The sequence below is a fragment of the Ursus americanus genome, chromosome 21, assembly GCF_024610735.1.
Source record: "Ursus americanus isolate L20-20 chromosome 21, mUrsAme1.1.p, whole genome shotgun sequence".
NCBI classification, from domain to species: domain Eukaryota; kingdom Metazoa; phylum Chordata; class Mammalia; order Carnivora; family Ursidae; genus Ursus; species Ursus americanus.
Window position 1 is genome coordinate 19825625 of NC_142147.1, and position 24625 is coordinate 19850249.

General features: G+C 35.1%; 1 long non-coding RNA gene across 1 annotated transcript in view; it reads left to right on the forward strand.

Moving 5' to 3' along the window:
- Window positions 1-16951: 16951 nt before the first annotated feature.
- Window positions 16952-24625, forward strand: part of LOC148108227 (uncharacterized) — a 28307-nt gene continuing 20633 nt past the window's right edge. The window contains exon 1 of the long non-coding RNA XR_015720849.1: window positions 16952-17187. This is a non-coding gene — a long non-coding RNA (uncharacterized LOC148108227). The remainder of the gene's footprint in view (window positions 17188-24625) is intronic.

Sequence of the window (24625 nt, forward strand, 5' to 3'; positions counted from 1 at the left end):
GAACCAGTTGAATATAAATAAATAATTCTAAAAAATGACAAGAGAGCTAATATTTATCTCATACCTACTGTGTATCAGAATCTTTCCAATATGTTATTTGATAATCATACTTTTCTTGGTGTAGGCAATATTATTTTCGATCTGTATTTCTTTTCCAAAAACAAAGTGAAAAATAAATTGAAGTTCAGCATTTTTAACTAAATTGCCTGCCACTGTCTTTTTCAAGTCATCCAAACACCAGAGAATTTTTTTTTTTTTTTTGGCATGGCTTTGAGTCAAGAGCCAAATAATGTTAGTTTTTCTGTTGTCATAAACACTACCCTATTTCAGGCTTTTATTCCTCTGACTTAAAGTTTTATAGTTATTTTTTAAATGATTTTTCTCAAATTCAGCTCCTTGTTAAAGCCTACCATACACTGAAGCCAAGTTTTTATTATCTTTTAATACCAATCACTCATTCCTTTCCTAAGAAAACTTCATTGGAATTATTTCCAGTTTTAAATGCCATTTGAGCAACTAAGAGTTGCTGGCTCAGCCTCTTCCAATTTCCCACCGAAATAATTAGAAATCTATGGAAATCCCAAATTCTCTTTCAAGCAACTAAAGAACTCTGATAGATGGTTCTGGAAACTGAGTAAATGTGGATGTAAACTAGATGTAAATTCACAGCATACATGGATTAATGTAAGGTCAGAAAACCAAAGAGATTCTCTAATAAAACATCAGTGTCAAAGTGATTTAAATCGACAGGAACACCAGATACAAAGAAAGGGTCTTCACCCAATTCTAGAAATATAAGACATGTTTCATGGCAGGGTTGAGGGGAACAGCAAAAAAAAAAAAAAAAAAAAAAAAAGAGAGAGAGAGAGTCAGATCAGAAAGAATCCCTGAAATGACCATATGCAAAATCTGACTCCATTAAAGAGGGTCATGGTTATATATTGTAGATGCTAAGCCAATTCTGCAGGGCAAAAATCCTTACTATATTGAACATTAAGTTTACTTATTGCCAGAAAATGTTAGGACTGAAAATGACAAGAACTGGAACCAGACTGAGAAATTGCAGCTCCTATTCGCTATGCAACAAATCACAGAAATTTACCAGTCTGATAAGTTAGGGGATCCCTCTTTACTGATGTTTCTTATCTCAGTTTAGAGATGCTTTATTTATCAACTCTTCAATCACCTTCTGCTCCTGCATACGATTTTTCAGCCAAGACAGCCTGAGGGTTCTTCCTTTCTCATCCACATCAGGATCTCAATTGCTATTTCTAGCCCCAGACTAGAAGATGCAAAAAACCAATGGCTAGTAAGCAGAAGCTACAGGGGCAGGGTGTAGATAGAGGGATGACAGGAAGGCTTCTAGTAGGCATACATGCACCAGACTGTTGTTGTCAGACATTCCATCCACCAGATTGAAAACCTGACATTCAGGGTAAGGCTAACAGGTCTAAAGTAGAATTAAACAGGAGCTGTAATAGAATTGTGCTCATAGCTATTTACAACCTACTTCTAGCTATGGAAATCCATGGGCATCCCATATAATGGGATGGTTGGCAAACTCCAACTAGTAGACCTCCCTCATTGAGGTGTAGAAACAAAATGAAAGTAAAATAAATCTATCCATCTATCTTTATATCTCAACAGAAATACATGATAGAACAATGGAAAGGTGTATCATTCAGACACTGAAGGATAACTGCTAGTAGCCTTACAACTTAACATTGTTCAGGAAGTTCTGCTTTTATGGACCAGTTAATTCAACAAGATATAAATCACTTTAAAACAAGTCACAGTAAAAAATAAGTACACAACAATATATTCAGTAGTATTCGGACTCTATCCATGTCAAAATGTGTATGTGTGTAAGGGAGGTGTATATTCATGTTTAACTAAGAAGACATGTGTGAATTATGCAATTACTATATCTGAGTAATGGATTTTGGGTGACTTTCATGTTCTCTTACCTACTTATCTATGGTTTTAAATTTCCTATAGTTGCCACATGTTTTTCTTTGTAATAAAAATGTAATAAAGATTTAAAAATAAATAAAATAGAGTAGCATGCAGAAAGCTCCTCATGCGCTGCTTCCAAATGTTCTATTTCTATTCAGCATTCAAGGCTTTCCATATTTTGATTCTAATTCCCACTTCAGTCTTATCTTCATTATTCTCTTAAAAACATGCCAAACCAAGTTCTCATTTTGGTTAAAAGCTTCTAGCCAGGGCACTGCAAACTTACACAAGAGGGGGAAAAATCTATCTATCTATCGATCGATCGATCGATATGGAAGTTTATGTTGTTTTTATAGTCAGACAACTTATATTCAATATTACCTCAGAGAGACTCTATTTTTCTATACATAGAAAAATGTATAGAAATTGTCCTGCCCATCTCCTTATCAAAAGTTTTAATTTTATTTAAGTATTTCATGTTAAGTGAAAAGTTTATCTTGGAATCATCTAGTGATTTATTTTTATCCATCCATACCTGTATATAAACTCCTTCTTCCCATCATATATTCCAGACCATGTGATCCATTGACCATAAGCCTTCTATATATCACCCATGATTTTTTTCATACCTTGGTTTCACTTGTTCTCTCCATCTGACAGCACTTGTGTAAAGCAGTAAATCAGACATCCCCACCAGTTAGAGATCATATCCCTCCTTTCATATACTAGGACACTTTACCCCTCTAACATTATGCAATTATTTTTCCCCACTGCTCTGCTGTGTAACAATAAACTTTTGGAAGGCAAAAGGCTACCTTTCTCTGAGTTTTCTGGTTTGCACATACCTGGTCATACAGTATCAATGAATATCCATTAAAAAAGGTACAATCAAGGTTTCATAATTGAAATGTGGTCCTTTGGAAATGTGCCAGAGAGTGCAGAATAAGTGTCTGACTCAAGGAAATGGGGCTGCAGAGACCCAGGAAGAAAAGGAGAGAGGGCACCAACACTTTTACCTTCTTCACAATTTTGCCTTAGGCTCAACCCAAGGTAACATGAATGGTAGAGACAGGACTCTGAAATTGCAATAGATCCCTAAACACACTAACTGGAAATTACTTCATTCACTGCAAATAATGAGAAAGAATAGCCAGAACCAAAGCAAAGCTAAGTTACTTCCTTTTCCTAGAAATAAAGTAACCAAGAGTTATGATAGTAACAGAAACAGAATAGAGGGGGAAAAGGCATTTCCTTTTCCAAGTCCAAATGCATTCTTCTCTTTGCTATAAAAGGAGGAATAAATGGAGGCTTGTTGAAAGCTATGTGAAGAATACAAACAGATACACAGGTGTGTGTGCATATGTACACACATATAGACACACAAATTCTCCCAGATTCTACTGAATTTATGTTGCTTGCTTCAGTCCAGATCAGTTCCTGACTTGAGGATGGAGGCTGCTTTTAAAAATATAGTTTTGAAGATTCTAACTTTGGAGATGGTTTCATTACATTAGGAAAGAGTTCAAATAGTGACACAAAACTTTTTTCCAGGTGATATTTCAATAGTTTAGTTAACTTCTTGAGCAGCAGGAGCCAGTTATTCATAGCAATACAAGATCTGCCCAAGGAAACACCCCATGCAGAAATGCTGACATGAGCGAGGGAGGTGTGGGCCCAGGTATATAATGGTCAGAAGTTACAATTTACCAATAAAGATGGAAATATTCAATAACATTCCTCAAAATGGACTGCACATGTTCTAGTATTACTGGAGGTAATTTGGGGTAGTAAAAAGTATACTTCTTTAACACTGATTCACATAGGCAAAGTTTCTTCTTTTTGAACTATCTTTGTATCAAGGAGAAAGTTTTAATTCTCTAATACTTGCTAATTTTCACTTGAAACAATGAGGAAAAAACTGCCTCAGGTTCACAGCCTTGGGAACAAAGAGCTCTTATTAGAATTTAATAGTATTCTTCTATTTTCTTAGGTTTATTTTCCTCTTGTCTTTATGGCAAGTGATACTACTAGTTCCATGTAAAATACCAATATATTCAAACTTCTTTAGTATGGCACATAAATGAAATTTGTTAAGAATACCAAAATATCAAGTCAATATAGCAAATGACAGTTGTGATAAAACCACAGAAATGGCAAGAAATGACTAATTTGGAAAACTGATCCACAGCAATGGATAAAAATGTCAGGTATTCAGTCTCCCAGAAATACATCTCTGATAGATTAGGAGTGGGGAGAGAATTGGCAAGAATTGGCAAAAAAATTAAGTGATGTCACATTTCTTAAGAAAAATGTCTCTTTTGAGGTCTCTATGTCTCAGAACTATTGGGGAAAGTTGATGGAGAAAATTAGGGAAGAACGAACAAGAAAATGGATTATCTCAGACCCACTGAAATACCCAGTCTGTAGCACACCATATATATATATATATATATATATATATATATATATATATATATATATATATATATATATATATATATATATATATATTAGGATTATCCAGAGAACCAGAATTAACAGAACATTCATACATTCAGTTTAAGGAACTGGCGTATGTGATTACGAAAGCTGACAAGTCCCAAGATTTGCAATCAGCAAGTTGCAGACCCAGGGAAAGCTGATGATTTAAGGCCCAGTCCAAAGACCAGCAGGCTCCAGATCCAGGAAGAGCTGATGGTTCAGTGTGACTTGAAAGCAGGAAAAACTGATGTCCCAGCTTGAAGACAACAAGGCCAAGAGATTTTCCTTTTATGCATCTGTGAAGGTCAGCCTGTTTATTCTATTCAGGCCTTCAACTGGTTGGATGGGGCCCATCCACTTTAGAGAGAACAACCTGCTTTTATTCAGTTTACCAGTTCAAATGTTAATCCTATCCAGAAACACCCTCATGACAACATTGAAAACAGATAACATGTGTCCAAATGTCTGGACACGCCATGACTCAGTCAAGTTGACATAAAAAATTAACCATCATAATAGGTATTCATTCACTACACTAGAATATAAGATATAGGTTCCACCTACTGCAATGCTTATCACATGCTTTGTACTTAAGAATTGGTAGTTTCATTCCCTGATTTTTTAATCTTTCTTTCTCTTACATATTGCTTGGCATATGTTGAAAGTTCAAGGCATGTTTGCTGAATAGAATGGCAAATCTCCCAAGTTTGTAAATTTCTAACTGTGTGCTTGAAATTTTTCCTTGCTGCCACCATCATGTATATTCCTCCTAGCTTATGTCTGCTTTCTGTCTGCCTTCAGATGTGCCACTCCCTATGTGTTACCTTTCTGTGCCCAGCCTCTGGCAGAGTCTCCACAGGAGATAGGAATCTCTAGAAGGAAACTTGTGTCCTTAGGAGAACAGGTGTGAAAGTGTGATATTTTCGTAAGTCAAAATTTTAATCATTGAGAATATTATTCACAAGCAGAAATCAACCAACAAGGACATGGTCACATTTGCAAGGTTTGCCTGCAATTGGAAGGCTTTGTGTTAAGTCAAACGAGGAAGAAAAAAGAATTACAATAAGTATCAATTAAATGGGATATTTTTTTAAACAAAGTGAAATGACTTTCAGTGAAGTGGCTTTACATTCTAATTTCCAGAACAGAGAAGAAACAGAGATGGCATTTGTGATAAGGTCATGGTAGACATCAGCCTGGCTTTTAAAAGGACCAAGGCTGTGGGCGGCAAATATATCTAAAGCCACAACTTAATTACTGAAGAATTAGCAATTTTCCCTTAACTTTTCTAAGCATCTGTTATCTCAGATGTAAAATGAGCATGATGATACCTTTCTCTTGCCATTCTTCTGGTGACAAAATAATACTGGTACTTAAAGTGACAAGCCACTACCACACACTCATGCTATCTTTCCTCCATTACGTAAAAGAAAGAAATCAAGGGGGGTGTCTGGGTGGCTCAGTGGGTTAAGTATCTGACTCTTGATTTTGGCTCAGGTCATGGTCTCAGGGTTGTTAGGTTAAAGCTCACACCGGTCTCCACACTGGAGCCCTCTTGTTCCTCTTTCTCTGCCCCTCCCACCTCCCTCTCAAAAAAAAAAAAAAAAAAAAAAGAAAGAAAGAAACAAAGAAAGAAAGAAAGAAAGAAAGAAAAAGAAAAAAAGAAATTAAGAATGGTAACAATATCATAAACTGATATTGTTTTGTTTGATTGTTTGAATAGCCAGGCAAACTCATCAAAAAAAGTGAATACATCCAAGAGTCTATAAACATTCTTTCATCTCTAGAATGTTGGTTGGAATGGTAGATGAATGCATGAATTAATCCAATGGAAAGAAAGAAAAAAGGTATAGAAACATAAAATGTGTAAGAGATTAAATAGCTGATAGGTAATTCTCAATTTTATCCCTATTTTGTACCTTTTACAAACACTATGCTACAATGAATAAGAAATCTTAGAAAACTTGATTGTTCTTAGTTTTGAGAAAACTATGATTCAAATGGGAAAGCAAATACATTCTATGACAATGAACTCACTTGAGCACTACATGAAATAAGTTTTCTCTTGAATTTTCACCCACAACTTTCCCAATGGCGTTGTATGCAAATGATGTTAATATTTATTTGAATACCAAATTCATCAAAAAGACATTTGGACTGGAAAACTGCATTTATGTTATAAAAGTATGAGGGGATATAGTCTCATAAAATTTTTTTCCTCTTAAGTTATCCTTAGGTAAAACTTAGAGCTTGTACATTTCTTCCCTGATGTGTATTATTAGATGTTCTTCTCAGGGGAAAGAGAGTTGGGATTGAAGTCCATAGAATGAATATACAAGATGGTCTATTCTTTTAACCGTTAAATTTGTATAGGGAGTACTTAGAGAAAAAAAAAAAAATTAACATTCAGTAACTGTATCATTCTATGCAATCTCAGAGAAATCTTTTGAAGACATTTTCTTATTTCTTATTTTGTGTCTGACCGCCCAGTATCACAAAATAAATGACAAGGTAGGTATTTCTACTCCATCTGTTCTTAAAGTGTATATATTACCACTCAAAGGCAGCTTGCAGGTCTCTGGACACATAAAAGTCCATTAACAATATTTTAAAAGAATATATTAAATGTATGCTATTATAATTTGGAAATTCACAGAGGAATGATTTCAAGCATCAGTAACACTCAACCAGAAAGTGTTAAAATCTGTACTTGTTCTGTGGTAACATCACACTTCTATTCCTAAGAAACTTCATGATATCAATTGAGGCTTTTCTTTTGATGTATAAAGTTTCTGAGGGGCTAATTCACTTGGGAATTGTAGTTATTAAATTTATTTTTATTCCTGACATGAGTTTCAATAAATAATACAAGTGATTTTTAACACTAAGTCAATAGTTATGAAACTTAAACATCACTGAACAAATGTAGCATTAGATGATGTCCATCATGTGGCAAGGTTTCTAAGACTTGAATAATAGGACTTTTCTTTACAGAGGAAAAAAAAAAAATCACACATATTGTGGGTTGATTTAAAACACTATAAAATTATTTAAATACATGCAAACATTATTTTAGATATAAAACCCTTATACCCACTATAAAACAGTAAAACTGAAACAGAATCATATATTAAAAAAAACAATGATAAAAGAAAAAATCATTAATGTGAGAGACGATGTTGTGTGCAGCAGATGATCTAGCGTTTTAGATAGAGTATGATAGTGGACAGTTTCCTTTGAATTTTGCATGACTATGCTACAATACCATGTAACGGTCAGGTTTTATGCTTCTGTTTTATGTTCAAACTACAGAGAAATCTTCATTCTGAGAGAACGCAGATGTCAGTGTGTTGTCATGTAATGGGAACATACAATTTACACACTACGTCTCACTTTCAAATTAACATGAAAAAATTAATTTCTACATGGTACTCATAAATATATAACATTAGAAATTAAAAATGAGAGAGCGAGAGAGCATACACAGCAAAAATGGTTTCATAAGTAGTACTTAATGTATCTTTACCTAGGATTCTTGCATGCCAATATTTTCAGAAAAACATCTCACCATTGAATGTCCATTTAACACTGTGCAGTCATCGTTTTCCAAACTTTATGTGTTTTAAATCACAAGGTATTTTTAATAACATACCCGGCAACACAGTTTGAGAAATGCTACATGAGGCCGTCAATTAATTTTAGGAAGTACTTTTATATAATTGCTTTTATTAAAATGCATTATTTCAATTATCTTGTTCAGTTATAGTAAACACCAAGGGTGAAATATATTAAGTGCATGAAATTAAGTAAATAAAACCAGTGGGAAGCATTAAGAACACATACTTTGTTTTCCTCTCTTCCTTTTTCTTTTTAAGAGAAAACAGCTTGTTGTATTTAAACCAATAAGTAAACAGATCTTATTATTTTCATACTTTACCATTTAAAAATATAGTTTTATCTGTAATCAGTAAATCTAAAATAATTTTTTGTCTAATTTGATACTGTCAAAAGTATAGTTATTTATTAAGTGTAATGGCAATTATGATACAGGTAGAGAATTATGTATATAACAATGAAGTTCTATTTTAATAAATGTTACTTTAGTTCTGTGTACGAAAAAATAATTGAGGTAAGATACGAAGGACAAGTGAAAAACATAAATGTAAACTATAGTATTTAACAGTGGATACACCAGTAGGGATGGGAAAAGAAATGCTTAAGGTAAATTACTAGAAAGGGGTGTTTGTAAAGTGTGAGATAATATCCACAGCAGGAGAAAGAGTATAGATGTTCAAGAATGTAAAGAAGGGTTTTGATGGATATAGGTCACACTGAAACTGTATGAAAAAATATGGCCAGTTGTGCTTTGAAGAGCCTATCGAGTGGCCAGACCCCTACTAAATACTCTGTTTAGGTCCCCTTATTGCTGAGGATTTCTCTTATACCAAACCAGTTTCTAAACTTAAACTCACTGGACCAGTTCTCAAGTATTTCTTGAGACTCTTTTTAGTTCATTGAGGCTGAAAGTCAAATTGGAAGAGGCAATTTCCTCACTTGCACCAGTATCTTTTCCACTTCAAGTGTCAAAGTGGTATTATTTCTTCCACATTACATTCTTCTTTCTAAAAACAGATACTGAGCTATAACTAGTTTTCCATGCCAGGTGTCTTAACTACCTTACATAGCTTATCTATTACTCCATTTATTTAAAATATTCTGGGGGGTTGATTTTATCCGTTCTGGCCCTGTTGGGAGCTAACTCTGAGGATCAGAAGAAAGTATGAAACAACAGAAATCACTGATTTTGAAATTGTACAGTATATGTTTTGATAAAGGTTAAGACTTAAATAATAGATGCATATAGAAGGGACAGCTAACAGGTATGAGGGGATGACAGGAGAAAATCCCTTTCTGGAAGTATTAATAATATAAGTCTCAAAGCATTAATGGAGACTGAATTGGTAAACATAGAAGGGGGAAAAAGAAAGAAAGAAAAGAAATTTAGGTCTATTTGTATTTTTCTGGAGAAGAGGAGGCATTTGGGTGTGATATGAAATTCACGTAACCCTTACAAAATCCGGCAGATTTTATATGTCCTAGTTTACATCAGTCTAATGCAATTGTGCTAAATAATCAGAAGTTTTTCATTTAAATGTTATTAAGTATCTCAAAGTACATCAAAGTGTTAAGTATTTTACATGCCACAATGTTATTTGGTAAAATTGTATTTCTTCTCTCTTCTTCCATTATACCACCAAAACACCTCAGGTGCTCCTATTTGCAAGATGCTCAAATAGTGCATCCTGATATGAATGGAGGTCTCTTTTCTCTTTTAGGTCCCCTCCTTTTTTTTTATTGTGGTAAAAACATTTAATATGAAATCTACTCTCAACAAAATTTTAAGTGTGAAATACAATATTGTTAACTATAGATACAATGTTGTACTTCAGATCTGTATGGGTTATTCATCTTGCCTAATTAAAACTGAACAACTCTTTATTTCTCCTCTCCCCCAGCCCCTTAAAATTACCATTCTACTCTTCACTTCAGTGAATTTGACTATTTCAGATACATCATACACATGGGATCATACAGTATTTGTCCTTCTATGACTGGCTTTTTTCACTTAACATAATATCCTCAAAGTTCATCCATGTTGTTGCATATTGTATATTTTCTTATGTCTTAAGGCTGAATAATATCCCATTGTGCATGCATGTGTATATGTGTATATATACATATATATACATATGTATATACATATATGTATATATATGTATATAGTTGAGTATCTTTATATATACGTATATATATATGTATATGTATATATATGTATATGTATATATATGTATATGTATATATACGTATATAGTTGAGATACATATGCATATATGCATATATACGTATATATACATATACATACGTATATGTGTATATGTATATATACGTATATATACGTATACGTATATATACGTATACGTATACGTATATATATATACATATCACATTTCCTTTTATCTGTAGATGGATATTGCGATTGTTTCTACTTCTTGGCTATTGTGAATAATACTTCAATGAATATGGGAGTCCAAAAACTATATATAAATGACCAACAGGTATATAAAAAGATACTCAACATCACCAATCATTAGGGAAATGTAACTCAAAACCACAATGAGATATCATCTCATAACTGTTAGGATGGCTTTAAAAAAAAAAAAAAAGACAACAGAGCTGCCGAGGATGTGAAAAAATTAGAACCCTTGTATACTGTTGACAGAAATGTAAAATGATGCAGCTGCTATGGAAATCAGTATGAAGCCTCCTCGAAAGATTATAAACTACCATATGGACCCGCAATCCCACTTCTGGATATTTATCTGAAAGAACTGAAACAGGATCTCAAAGAGATAAGTTACCTTCTTTCTTAGTACCTTATCATTAGATTGATATGATCTCTATTTAGAGATTCTTCATACACAAACGAGCAGAGAATTGGCTCCTTTTCTTCTCTCTTTCTAACTTCTCTCTCTGTGAAAAATTTCCTTCTCTTTAGAGTGTGGGAAACAAGAAATTGAGTGGGCAGAAGAAGGAAGAAATTGGACTGTTAAAGACAATAATTGGATTCTACTTCTCTTCCAATTTACTGCATTGTAGGTAGTGTTTCTCTGCAGGGAGTTCACACTCAGAACCCATACCAGAGGCCAGAAAAATTAGGAGAGGAGATCCATTCATCAAGCTATTAAATAGAAGTAAATGTTTTACCAAAATTGTAAGCACTTTATTTCACTTCTATTTCCTGAATTCTCATGCCGACCTTAAAACTTTTGTACGAACTCATGCTTTAAATCTCTTTTCATAGAAAGATTTTCCTTATAGTACATAAAAACTCAATAAATAAGTTCAGAAAGGCAGAAATCAAGGCAAGATTTCCGACTGCTCACCTATCAGAATGAGTCTCTCTCTCTCTCTCTCTCTCTCTCTCTCTCTCTTTTTTTTTTTTCCTAAAGGCTCAACAGACATTACAACTGTCAGACTCCCCTTAGACAAATTGGCCATAATGTAAATAAATAGTCTTTCACATTTGAAATTCTAACACTCAGCAGAAACAAACTTTAAAAGCCACAAAAGGAAAAACTGCCCTGAATTAATGATGAGGTCTTCCAACATATAAATACAATCATGTTTAGATGTGGAGTACTTCCTCATATACCATGCAGACTAAATTAGTATTAAGACTATTAAAAAAACAAAACAAAACCAAAAAACCCACACACAAAACAAAGACTACAAATCTGAAATATGCAAAGTCCTTAGGAACACCTGGCTCAGATGTTTTTATATTTCTTGAAGTCCTTAGGATTCTATAGGGAGCCCTAAGATCTATCTAATAATTCCAAATTCCTAAGAGATATTGAACTCTGAAATTAGATAATGAGAAATTGGAATACCCAAGAACTCTCAGGGATTTATGGAATTATAAATTATGATTATAAATTATTCCATATTTTCATAGCACTTTTAAAATTTGTTTTAAACATACTGAATAGCTACAAAATAAATAGTGAATCCTTTTTATGACAGGATTATATTAAATATTCCAGGGAAGATTTTGTAAAAACACTGATATAAAACACACAAATGCTATTGCTATATACAAATATGTTATGACAAAATTGCATATTTAAATAGTATACAAAATAAACTCTGCATGATAAGGAGATAATTGATAATAGAAACATTATATAAGGGAACATAACCACTAATGAATGCCAATTAAAAGAATTTAAAATTATAATAGTAGAGGTATTTAATATTTAAAAGTTAGCATCCTTAAAAATGAAAGTTTAAAACACATAAAGCTTAATTGTTCTATCCTGTAGTCTTAATTATTGTCTCACAACTTTTTTAGATGTTGAAAAATTTCTTTCATTTTGCAGTGATATTGGGTGTACTATTATGAGCTCATCCAAAATCTGCAAGTTGGGTGTTACATTATGTTTCATATAAGCTCATTTCCTTTTTTAATAATGAACATATTTTGTCTACTTGTCCTCATTACTTTGCTATTAAAATCTGTATTTCTTTTTCTACTTCACATTTTAGATAAGTTTCTAATTTCATGTTGGAGTATTCCACATCAACATTCATATGTTCTCTTTGCATTTCTTCTTTCAAATATCTATAGTATATAGAGAATATTCAAACACTGGAAAACCCTAATGAACATTATAGGGTTGTATTTAAATAATGTAACATGCAGAACATCTAGAAAAACTAACACTACTTCACATAATTATGCATTGAAATTATCAATTTAAACATTCATTTGCCTCCAAAATGTTATTTCTTGGAACACCACTCAAAGGATTTGTTTAAAACACACCATATGTCTAAACTTATTAATATTTAATATCTTTGAATGAATGACTCACCTTTGGCAGAAGCAAACGGCATCATGAACATTTACTATTACATGGCAACAGCTACAAGGAATATTAAATCATCAGATAGCTATTGCTTATTTTTTATGTATTTCTATCCTGATTCCCAGAAATATACCCTCTATTCCTTAATTCCACATGTCAGTATTTCTTCTCTGGTTTCTACTTACTGTTATTTGATTCCTTCAATCCAGTGACCTCTCCATGTTAACTTCGCAGTTTTTATTTTCTGAGTATAATCATGATATATGCATATTTTATTTTTATCCTCAAATAAACAGTTCTTCAGAAATGATTAGGTTAGTACCAAATGACAAAATATTTGTGTGATCCAAGTCCCAGGGGAAAAAAAAAGAAGAGTTTGGTGGAAAAAAAAAAAAAATGAAGAGAAATAAACCTATAGATTCAAGGAGCTCAGTGAGATATAAACAGCATGAGTTGTCCTTCCCACCCAATCATGCCTTTAAACATATTCAAACAGCTGAAAACTAAAGACAATGAAAAAAAAAAAAAAAAACAACAAACCCAAAACAGAAAAATAACCGTATCAGGGAACAATAGCCCTAATGACTAATGATTTCTTATCAAAAACATTAAAGGATGGAATAAAGAGATGCAATACTTTTACAGTACTATTTTAGTACTGTAAAAAAAAAAAAAAAAAAAAAAAAGGAAAGAAAAGGAAGTCAACTCAGAATTCTATATCCAGCAAAATTATACTTTAAGAATGAAGCTGAATAAAGGTAGTCTCAGATGAAGAAAAACTAAAATAATTTGTTTTCCACTTGTTCTAAAATAATCACTAAAGGAAATTCTTCTGACAGAAAACTGGGATACTAGGAATAAAGTAAAAGCAACAGGAATGGTTAATATTTTGGTAATTATGGTAGATTATTCTTCTCTAAGATCTTTAGAATGTTTACAGTTGAAAACAAAAAATGATAATATTGTCTGACAAGATTTTTAATGTATATAAGCCTTAATTTATAAGAAACTATAACATAAAGCAAAGGAACTAAAGAAACTATGTAATAGTGAGATTTCTATATCCCGCTTGAAGTAATAAAATGTTGCTACTAATTGTACTGTAAAACATTAAGAATCTATATTGTGATCTCTAGAGTAATCCATAAAATAGCATTAAAATGTTGTAGTCAAATATACAATAGTTAAACAGGAATACTAAAAATGTTAACGTGTGTCAAAAAGATAGGAAAGTAAAGATAAAAAAAGGTCAAAACAGAAACTAAAATTATAGACTTAATCCAAACATACCAATAACTGCATTCAATGTAAAGTATCTAAATATACCAATTAAAAGAGATTATGAGAATGCATTAAAAAATATGACCCAACCATATGTTGCCTACAAGAAAATCACTTCAAATATAAGGATATAAGTAGGCTTAAAGTAAAAGCCTGGAAAAAAGACACACCACACAAATACTAATCAAAAGAAAGCCAGTGTGCAATTTTAACATCAGACAAAGTAGATATCCAGTTAAACAAAGCTACTAGAAATAGAGGCATTACAGAATGATAAAAGGGTCAATTCACCCAGAAAACTTAATCTTAGTGTGTATATAACTTACTACAGAGCTTTGGAATATACCCAGCAAAACTGACAGAAATGAAAGGAGAAATGGGCAAGCCACAAAAATATTGGAGACTTCAACATTCTTACCCAGTAAAAACCAGGATTAATATGAACTGATACTCATAAAATCAACAAGGACAGAAAACTGAACAACACCATCAATAAACTGGATCTGACTGACATTCATAGAGCACTCCACTGAACAGAATATGCATTCAAGTGTACGTGGAACATACATCAAGACGGATCACATCACGGATCATAAAATCTTAATACATTTAAATTAACAGAAGTCATACAAATTTGAATCTCTGATCTCAATGAAATTCAATTAGAAACCAGTAACAGTCACTTACCTTATTGGAGACTTTGTATCAACTCTTGCATTTAAAGTTTTTTTCAAGTAAAGCAGGTTTTCCATTGTAATACTTAAAGACTCAAAAGCCCTCCACAAAATATTACCAAATAGAATTCACCGTATGTATTACGAATAGTAAACCACAACCATGTGTGGTTTATCATAAGAATGCAAGGCTTAATATTTGAAAACAAACATATCTTAATATAGGCATAGTCTAAAGAGGAAAATCCACATACTCATATCAATTCATGGCAAAAAAGCATCTGACAAAATTAAACTTTCACTGCTAATAAAAATTCTCAGCAAACTAGAAACAAAGGAAACTTACTCAAACTTCATAAAGGGCATCAACAACAACAAAGAAAAAGGAAAAAAAAAAAATCTGCCAATCTCACAATGATGAAAGACTAAATGATTTCCCCTTAAGTTCATGAACAAGGCAAGGGTGACAATTCACAGCAATCCTATTATGCATACTATTCCTATAAAATAGGAAGCTCTAGCTGGCTCAAGATGATAAGAGAATGAAATAAAAGGCATACAGATTTGAAATGAAAAAATAAAACTGTCCTTACTTGTAGATGACTTGATCATCCAGGGTATAAGTAGAAAATTCCAAAGACTCTAAAAGCAAAACAAAAGAATAAAACCTCACATAATAAGTGAATTTAGCAAAATTGGAGGATACAAGGTCAACACACAAAAATCTATTATATTCTATGTACTAGCAAAGTAATATACAATCGTCTGAAACTCAAAAGCAACATTGTAAATATTTTAAACACTTTAAAATGTTTAAAACAGTTTCAAAATGAAATACTGATGTATAAATGCATAGACCTATAAAGGAACTGTATTTTCAAAAGTGAAAAACAGTGATGAAATAATCAAAGACAACCCTAAACAATGAAGATATATATATATTGTGTTCATGCATTGGAAGACTCAACCTGGTAGAGATGTCATTTCTTTTTTTTTTTTTTTTTAACAGATTTAACTTAGTTCCAATAGAAATTACAGCAATCTGTATTTATAGAAATAGAGAAACACCTTTTAAAATTTACCTGGGAGCGTGTAGGAGGGACATCACCAGCACGGTGAAGTAAGGGACCACAGCCTCTATCCTTCCGCAAAGAATAACCATTAGATAGCTATCCACAAACGATAATAGGTCTGGGAGAGCACGGGTGTCCACTTAAGAAGCTTCAGGCACACAGGGGGGCACAAAAAACGCGATAAAAACTGCGCTAAAGAGTCGGAAGCACAGTTTCAATTCGTCTGCATCGTTCCATCCTGAAGGGTTGCTCTGCTTGCAAACAAGGGGAACACCGAAACCCCAGAAAGTTCCTTTCACTGGAAAAAGGAGAGAGGAGGCTACAAGGCACAGCATCAGAACCCGCTTCGGTTTCACCCCACCCAGAGAGACCCTGGCGTAGCTGAGGGTCTCAAGGACGGCTAGGAACAAGGAAGAAAGCGGACGCTGAGGTACCAGCCGCCAAGCTGGAACCACCCCAGATCCCAGGGATCTGCTCTGCAAAGGACTTCAACAGCTTTTTGTGCTGAGGACCTCAACAGTCCTCACACGTGCTCAGGCAGCTGCTGCAGCTTTCATCCTTAAGGACCTCGCTGTGGACGGCAGGGACTTCTCGGCAGAGAACAGCAACAGTTGGTGCCACTGAGGAAACCAAGGCCCAGCACAGCCACCACAGACGCCTGTTGCTTGGACGGCTGAGGGCTTCACAGGCTTTCACTTGTTTACAGATACTAGCTGTCTGAGTTTCTACCTGCTCCTATCCTTCTCCTCCTCCTCTTCCTCTGCAGCTGCCCCAGCCAAAGCCATCACGGACGCTCTGTGGCTAGTATCTGCCTCCTCAGCCATCCTCACAGCTAGCTTCGGCTTCTGCCGGGAGCACCTCAGACTTCCTCAGCTGCTCAGTACCCGGATGTGGCGGGATTTCCCCCTCCCTGGCGCCCACCGCCATGCGCATGTGCACAACCAATCCGCGCAGTCACGCAGGCGCGCGTCAACAGCCGACGTCTCCACAGGTGTTCCCGGGCCGGGATCCGGCCGTGAGTCTCCTGACTGGCTTGCGCTTGTTGTGGGTGCCCACAGGTAGCGCCTGTAGCTCTGCGTGTGCGTACAGCACGACCTGACTTCCGTCCCTGGCCTTGGCTGCTGTGCACACCGACAGCTAACGCTCACAGCCTCAGGAGTGCACGGCAACAGCCAAAGCCCAGCAACTACTGATCCTCCTGGATCTAGTCACCACTCCTTGTTGGCGCCTAACTGGTCCCTGCACGTGAAGGACGAGGACAGACAGGAGAAAGAGGCACAGCACCTCAGACGGGTAGGTGGCAATTTTAATAAGCAAGGGAACTTATTCATGAGGCTTGTCTTGGGCAGCCGCAAGAAAAGTAAATCTGCACACCGCCGGCCAGAATCTTAAAAGTTTATATAGAAGTCTTAATGGGGTTCAGTCGTGTATTCAGTGCAGGTGATCTAAATAAATCCATTACTCTTTAAGGGCTATAGCCCTGAAATGGCTCCAGCTGTGGGAAGTGGGCGAGCAGGCTCCCATTTCCCAATTGCATCTCCCAGGTTAATAGACGGTCCCATCCTCTGAATGAACTCCTATAACACTTTATCCCTATGGTTGGCTCTTAAAATTTCATATTGCACCCTACCCCCTCCTTTTTCATAGTGTACTCTGAGAAGTCAGCAAGTAGTTCACTAGCAAGGAGGTAGCTTTTTGGGGATTTATCTGGCTGCACCATACTGGTGGCTCACCCCATTGCAAATTCCAGTATAGTACATTGACCCATGGTGAAACTTGGGGCAATGGCTCTCTCCTGTGATTTTCATACCTTTACTATGTTGGGTGTCTTGCCAGAGGTTCCCAGTCTGGCATATGGGTAGCAGGCCCTTCTGGTTGAGTATTTTAAGTGTATTAAAGCCTGGGACGGTACTTTAGTCCACCCGGCCAAGATGGTTTTACTTGTTAGCAATTTAATCTGCCGCTTTACTATTCCTTTCTTTCTATCAACCCCATGCTTACAGGTTGTAAGGGAGATGGAACCAACATTAAATGTCATATTCTTTTGCTCAGGCTTGTGTACCATGACATTTAAGATATGACTCCTGATCACTGTCTATTTGACAAGGGAATCTGTACATGGTATTTAACTTCTCTAATCCCCTAACGGTGGTAACCTGGTTTGCACAGCAACAGGATAAGTCTTGGGTTAGGCCAAACTCAGTGTCCACACAAACCAAGGCATACTTAAAACACTCATTCAGAGGGAAAGGGTTGATGAAATCAATTTAGTAATTCTTTATCAGCTGGGAACTCTGGTGGATGATCCCAGATTCCTTTGGCAGTTGCCTCAGGTGTTGTTTAGAACATATAAGGCGTGCTGTTATTGCATTAACCAAGTCACTGTATTTCCAGGTCAATTCAGCATCCTTGGCAATATGTCATCCCATCTGGGTGCTATGGTGGCCATCCTCCCCATGTATCCAATCTGTTATATCTACTGAAAGGTCAATTGCCAGGGTTCATATTTGGTCTAGGGCACCAGCTTCCTGATGGTCAGGTGGTGTCAGCGCCCTGTGAGACAGGGCTTGGAAAATAGTGAGAACTGCCTCAGGTTCTTGCAAGAGAACACAGGTGTCCTTCCACTTAGCCTGATCGACAACAGCTTATTCAGGATCATCCATTCCTCAAAAGAAAGGGAAGTTCTTACCACAATATATTGTTCTTTAAAGCTGTCTGGTCACATTTGATTCTATGCATAGTTTTAAATATGACATTCTAGTCAAATCCTTGCTAATGTAATCAGTGTTTCTAATAGTTTCCTGTTACAAAGAGAACAGAACCTCATTGAACTTGGGGAATAATTATTTGACCATGAAAATAAAAAATGCACTTATGACCAAATGGACCTAACAGACATTTGGAATATTCCATCCAATAGCAGCAGAATACACATTCTTCTCAAGTAATCCTGGAACATCCTCCAGCAAAGATTATATGTTAGGCAACAAAACAAGTCTTAACAAATTTAAGAAAATTGAAATCATATCAAGTATTTTTCCCTCCACAATGGTATAAATGTAGAAATCAGTAACAGGAGGGGGTTGGAAAATTCACAAGTATTTGAGGATTGAACAATATGCTCCTTAACAACCAATAGGTCAAAAAGAAAAGGGAAATCAAAAAGTAATTTGAGGGATGCCTGGGTGGATCAAGTCAGTTAAGCGTCTGCCTTGGGCTCAGGTTATGATCCTGAGGTCCTGGGATTGAGTCCTGCATCGGGCTCCTTGCTCAGCAGGGAGTCTGCTTCTCCCTCTTCCTGCTGCTCCCCCTACTCGTGTACGTACTCTCTCTGACAAATAAATAAATAAAATATTTTTTTTAAAAAGTAATTTGAGATGAATGAAAATGGAAATGCAAGACACCAAAACTCATGTGATGTAGCAAATCAGTTCTAAGAGGGAAGATTATAATAACAAATACCTATGCCAAGAAACATATATTAAATAAGCAGCCTAACTTTACACCTCAGGGAACTAGAAAAAGAAGAATAAACTAAGCCCAGAGTTAGTAGAAGGGATGAATCTTTGTTATCAAAGATCAGATGGGAATAAATTGAATTGATTGGAAAGAAAACAGTAAAGATTAATAAGACAGAGTTTTTTAATTTTTTTTTAGAAAAGATAAAATTGACAAGCTTTTAGCTAGACTAACCATGAAAAAAGAAAGACTGAAATCATAAAAGAAGAAATATTACAACTGATGCCACAGAAATGCAAAGAATCATATGAGACCACTATATGCCAACAAATTTGAAAATAATAGAAGAAGTGGGTAAATGCCTAGATGTATATGATCTACCAAGACTAAATCATAAAGAAGTAGAAAGTCTTAACAGACCCATTAATAATAAGGATGGTGAACCATAATGGAAAAACTTCCCAACACAGAAGAGCCCAGGAACAGATACCTTCATTGGAGAATTCTACTAAACATTTAAAGAAGAATTAACACTTCTTCTTTAAACTCTTCCAAAAAATTAAAGAAGATGGAGCACTTGAAAACTCTCTCTGTAAGGCCAGCATTACTCTGATACCAATGCCAGACAAAGATGGTACATGAAAAAACAACTACAGGCCAATGTCCCTGATGAACATAGATGCAAAAATACCCTACAAAATACTAGCAAACAAACTTAACAGCGCACTGAATAAATTACACACCATGATCAAGCTGGATTTTGTCTGTGAGATGCAGGGATGGTTCAACATACACAAATTAAATCCACCTTTACAAAATGAAGAATAAAAGTTACATGATCATTTCAGTAGATGTAGAAAAGGATTTGATAAAATTCAACATCTTCCATGATAAAAACTTTAAACAAGTTTAGAAGGAATGTGCCTCAGTGCCATATATGACAGGCTCACAGCTAACATCATATATAATGGCATAAATGGAAAGCTTTTCTTCTATGTTCAGGAACAAGACAAAGATGCTAATCCTTATCACTTCTATTCAACATAGTACTCAAAGTCCTAGCTAGTGAAGTTAGACAAGAAAAATAAATGAAAGACATCCAAATCAGAAAGGAAGAAGTAAAACTGTCTCTTTGCAGAAGACATGGTATTACATATAAAAAAGTCTAAAAAGTCCAGCAAAAATCTGTTAGAATGGGGGAATAGATTAGGTCAAGTTACAGGATACAAAATTAACATAGAGAAATCAGTTGCATTTTATATATTAAATATAGCTATTTAAAGAGAATTTAAGAAAATAATTAAAATTAAGAAAATCTTATAAAAGCCTCAAAAATAATAAAGTATTTAGCAAAAAAAATTAACCACTGAAAACTATAAGACATTGATGAAAGAAATTAAAGAATACACTAATGAATGGCAGTGTATTCTATGTTCTCTTCATTTTGGCTCAGGTCATGATCTCAGGGCTGTGGGATGGAGCCTTGCATTGGGCTTTGTGCTCAGTATGGAGTCTGCTTGGGAATTCTCTTTCTCCCTCTGCCTTTGCCCTTCCCCCCATTCAGACACACACACTCACTCTAAAATAAATAAAATATTTTTAAAAATTTTTAGAAATGTTAATCTCTCCCTGGAACACCTATACAGACATACCCAGAAATAATGTTTTACTATTAGCTATCTGGGTATCCTTTAGCCCAATGAAGTTGGCATATAAAACTAACCTCCACATGACACAAGGAAACCTTAGAGGTGATAGATATGTCTATTACCTTGATTGTGGTGATGTTTTCACAGGGCTATGCATATATCCAAACATATTTTGTATATCAGTTGTATCTCAATAAAGCTCTACACCTGGGTATTTATCCTATAAAAAGAAAAACTTATGTTCACAAAACAACCTATATGTGAACATTTATAGCAGCTTTCTTTATAATTTCCAAAATCTAGAAACAATCCAAATATCCTTTAATGAGTAAATGGGTAAGAAACATGTGGTACATCTAAACAATGGAAAATGACTCCGAAATAAAAAAGAATGGGCCAGTAATATATACAACAACTTCAATCTAAAAGAGATTATTTTTAGTGGGGGGGGGGGAAACACACTTGTCTCAAAAGGTTAAATATTTCAGGATTCTGTTTATATGACCTTCTCAACCTATCTCAAAAAGATAAAATTATAGAGATAAAATGCAGATTAGTGGTCACCAAGGATTAGGTTGGGGGAAGAGTAAAAATATAATGGGATAACCAGAGAGAGTGTTTTGAGGGTGAGGGACTGTTCTATGTCCTGTTCATGTAGTGAGTGCATGGATCTATACAAATGCTTAAAGTCATAGAATAAGTCAGTTTCATTCTATGATAATTTAAATAATAAAATTACCAAGAAAAGTATCCTGTTTTACTTAAATGATAACCAGTGTTTAACATTTTCACATACAGTGTGCATTTACTACAACAAAATGATGCATATTTTATTTTCAGGGAAATCACTGACATGTTTAAGGGAAATTTTCAGAAGGCCTTGATCACATCATGACAATGATGAAGAGAGATGAACTTAAAAAAAGGGGAAAAGTCAGGCATGCACTTTAAGAGAATATATTTGACAAGACAAGCTATTTTATGAATAACCATTTGAACTGGGATTGAAGGGTTACTAGATGTTGACCAATATAGAAGGAAATGTCTTCCCAGGTGTAGACAACTCCATGGTTGGATATCTGCAATATTCTGTTTTTGTTTTTGTTTTTCCAAGAAAAGACAAATAATATTTTATGTGTAGATCCTAAGTTTATAGAATGTAGAATCAGATGGGACTTGAATGTGGAAATACCTCAATTTCAAAGAGCTGACTTTCTAAGCAGAAGAGCATTCAATATTATCTTAAGGGTAGTAGGGAACTGCTGGACATTCTTAAGCTAAAACCATACCCTCTACCTGTTGTCTAAATAGCTGTAAAAACAAAACAAAATAAATAAAAAAACTTGTCAGTGTAGAGAAATCTGAAGTATTGCCAGTTACTTTCAAAGACTTGCATGTTATTTCATCTAATTTCTCTATTTTACCTCTAACAAAATCCAGGTAGCTTTCTGAATTAGTTTGTCTGAAGGTATTTGTTTTGCTTTTACCTTTCTTTCTTTCTTTTTTTTTTTTAGAAACAGAAAAAATGATAGAAACATCAAAAACACATTTAAAGAAAGTAAAAAACAAATTGGTTTATATTTCTATCCATGTATCCATGCATCCATCCATCCATTTTATTAACAAGTATTAGCACACCCAACAATGTGTTACAAAAGTAAAAACAAAACCAAAACAGACAAAACACAATAGTCATGGTATCTGTCCTAAAGGACTCTTTACAATGAAAGACACCGAGAGGCAAGGCTATGATTAGTATCCACTGCAGTTTGGGTTATGGCAAAATTATCCACAAAATTTTGTAGAAACACAGAAAAGGGGCCCCAGATGTAGCCTCATGATGTTTCTGAGTCCTGGCAGATGAGTGGGAGCGAGCAAGCAAGTACAACACAGGAAGGAATTACATAAGCAACGGGGAAAACAGGCTCACATTTTTGAAAGTGTGTCGCATTCAAGGAACTCCCAAGTAATTCCCTGTAAGTGGATACGTGGAGAAGTGGGGAACGAGAAACCTAACAAGATGTTTAGGCCAGTTGATACTAGAACATGTGTTTCATGTCAGGGAGAGTAAATATGATGCTTTGTTCTGCCTTGATTAGCTCTGAAACCCACCCACAATTTTCTCTGAAAATTAAGTAACCAAACCAGATTTAAAACTGCCATTTTTTAGTTATGGGTGTGCTGGGGCAGGGGTTGATGGGGTGAGGAAGGAGGGTCAGGCAGATTGGCAAAACTGAAAATCTAATCCTAACCATTTTTCTGCCTGTACTTCCTGAGAATCCTCCCCAGCCAAAATTTGGAAAATATTGCAGTAATAATTGGGTAGTGACTAAGGGCTTTTAGAAACGGCATTGCAAGACATTTGCAATTTTGAGAGAAAAGTATTCTTTTTTTTTTTTAAGATTTTTTTTTTTTTTTTTTTTTATTCAACAGAGATAGAGACAGCCAGCAAGAGAGGGAACACAAGCAGGGAGAGTGGGAGAGGAAGAAGCAGGCTCATAGCAGAAGAGCCTGATGTGGGGCTTGATCCCATAACGCTGGGATCACGCCCTGAGCCGAAAGCAGACGCTTAACCGCTGTGCCACCCAGGCGCCCCAGAGAGAAAAGTATTCTTATGTCCAGTCAGTACTCAGAGAAAAGGAAGACTCTGAAGAAGATAAAAATTAAGAGCACTGTCTTTGTTTCAAGTCATCACCACTATATACCATTTCCATACATGGTAGGCATGTGGTTATGGCAAATCAATACATCTTTCATTTTTAGGTCAAGTATGAAATGTTTAGGGGAAGTTTTCCCACTGCTTTGGTCATAGCATAGCAATGCAAAACAAGGCTGCCCTAAGGCTATTGTCAGGCATGTTCTTTAGCAATAGACATTGACCAAAACAAATTATTGAATGAATAAAAAACTTCAATTTTTTATTAGAAGAGAAATCAGCTATTTCAAACATCTCTAGGTCAGAGGTTCTATTATGGTGTTCTTCAAGAATACCCATGTATAGCAAGTTCCCCAGGGATATTTATGCATATAAATATTTGATGATCTCTGCATCTAGACTGCCACCTGTGTGAGAGCTCACACTCGGTCTTACACAAACTCTGGGCACACCTCTTACAGCACTGAATGGAAGACAAAATTTGGGATATTCTTGAAGATTTAAATGTTATAAGAGAAGTGAGATGAGACAGCTTACAAAGCTTGTCCAAAGTCATGTAGTCCTTCACAGGCCTCCTGAGAATTAGACTAAGTTACTCAATACAATAAACCAAGGGGATTCACAAATATTTTTATCACACCCCCTCCCATGCCCGCAACACAGCCCCTGCCTGCATTCCCAAGTGGACAGTTCCTGTCTCTCATGGAGATGATTTATACCTCAAAAGATCACTTTTAACAAGTAACAAATAGTGAATGCAGATGTTTCAATTCAATTGGCTGTCCTGGAAAAACACTCAAGGGTAGTGTGTATGGGGGATGTCAAAGCAACTGAAATTAGTGATGCTCAGAAATTATCATTTTGCCACCAGTTTCAAGTTTTGCTCACCTTTAATCTCCGACTGCAACTAAACACCAGAACAATCATTTGAGTTTCATGTTATCTTTTTCCCTTTGGTCTCTTAAGG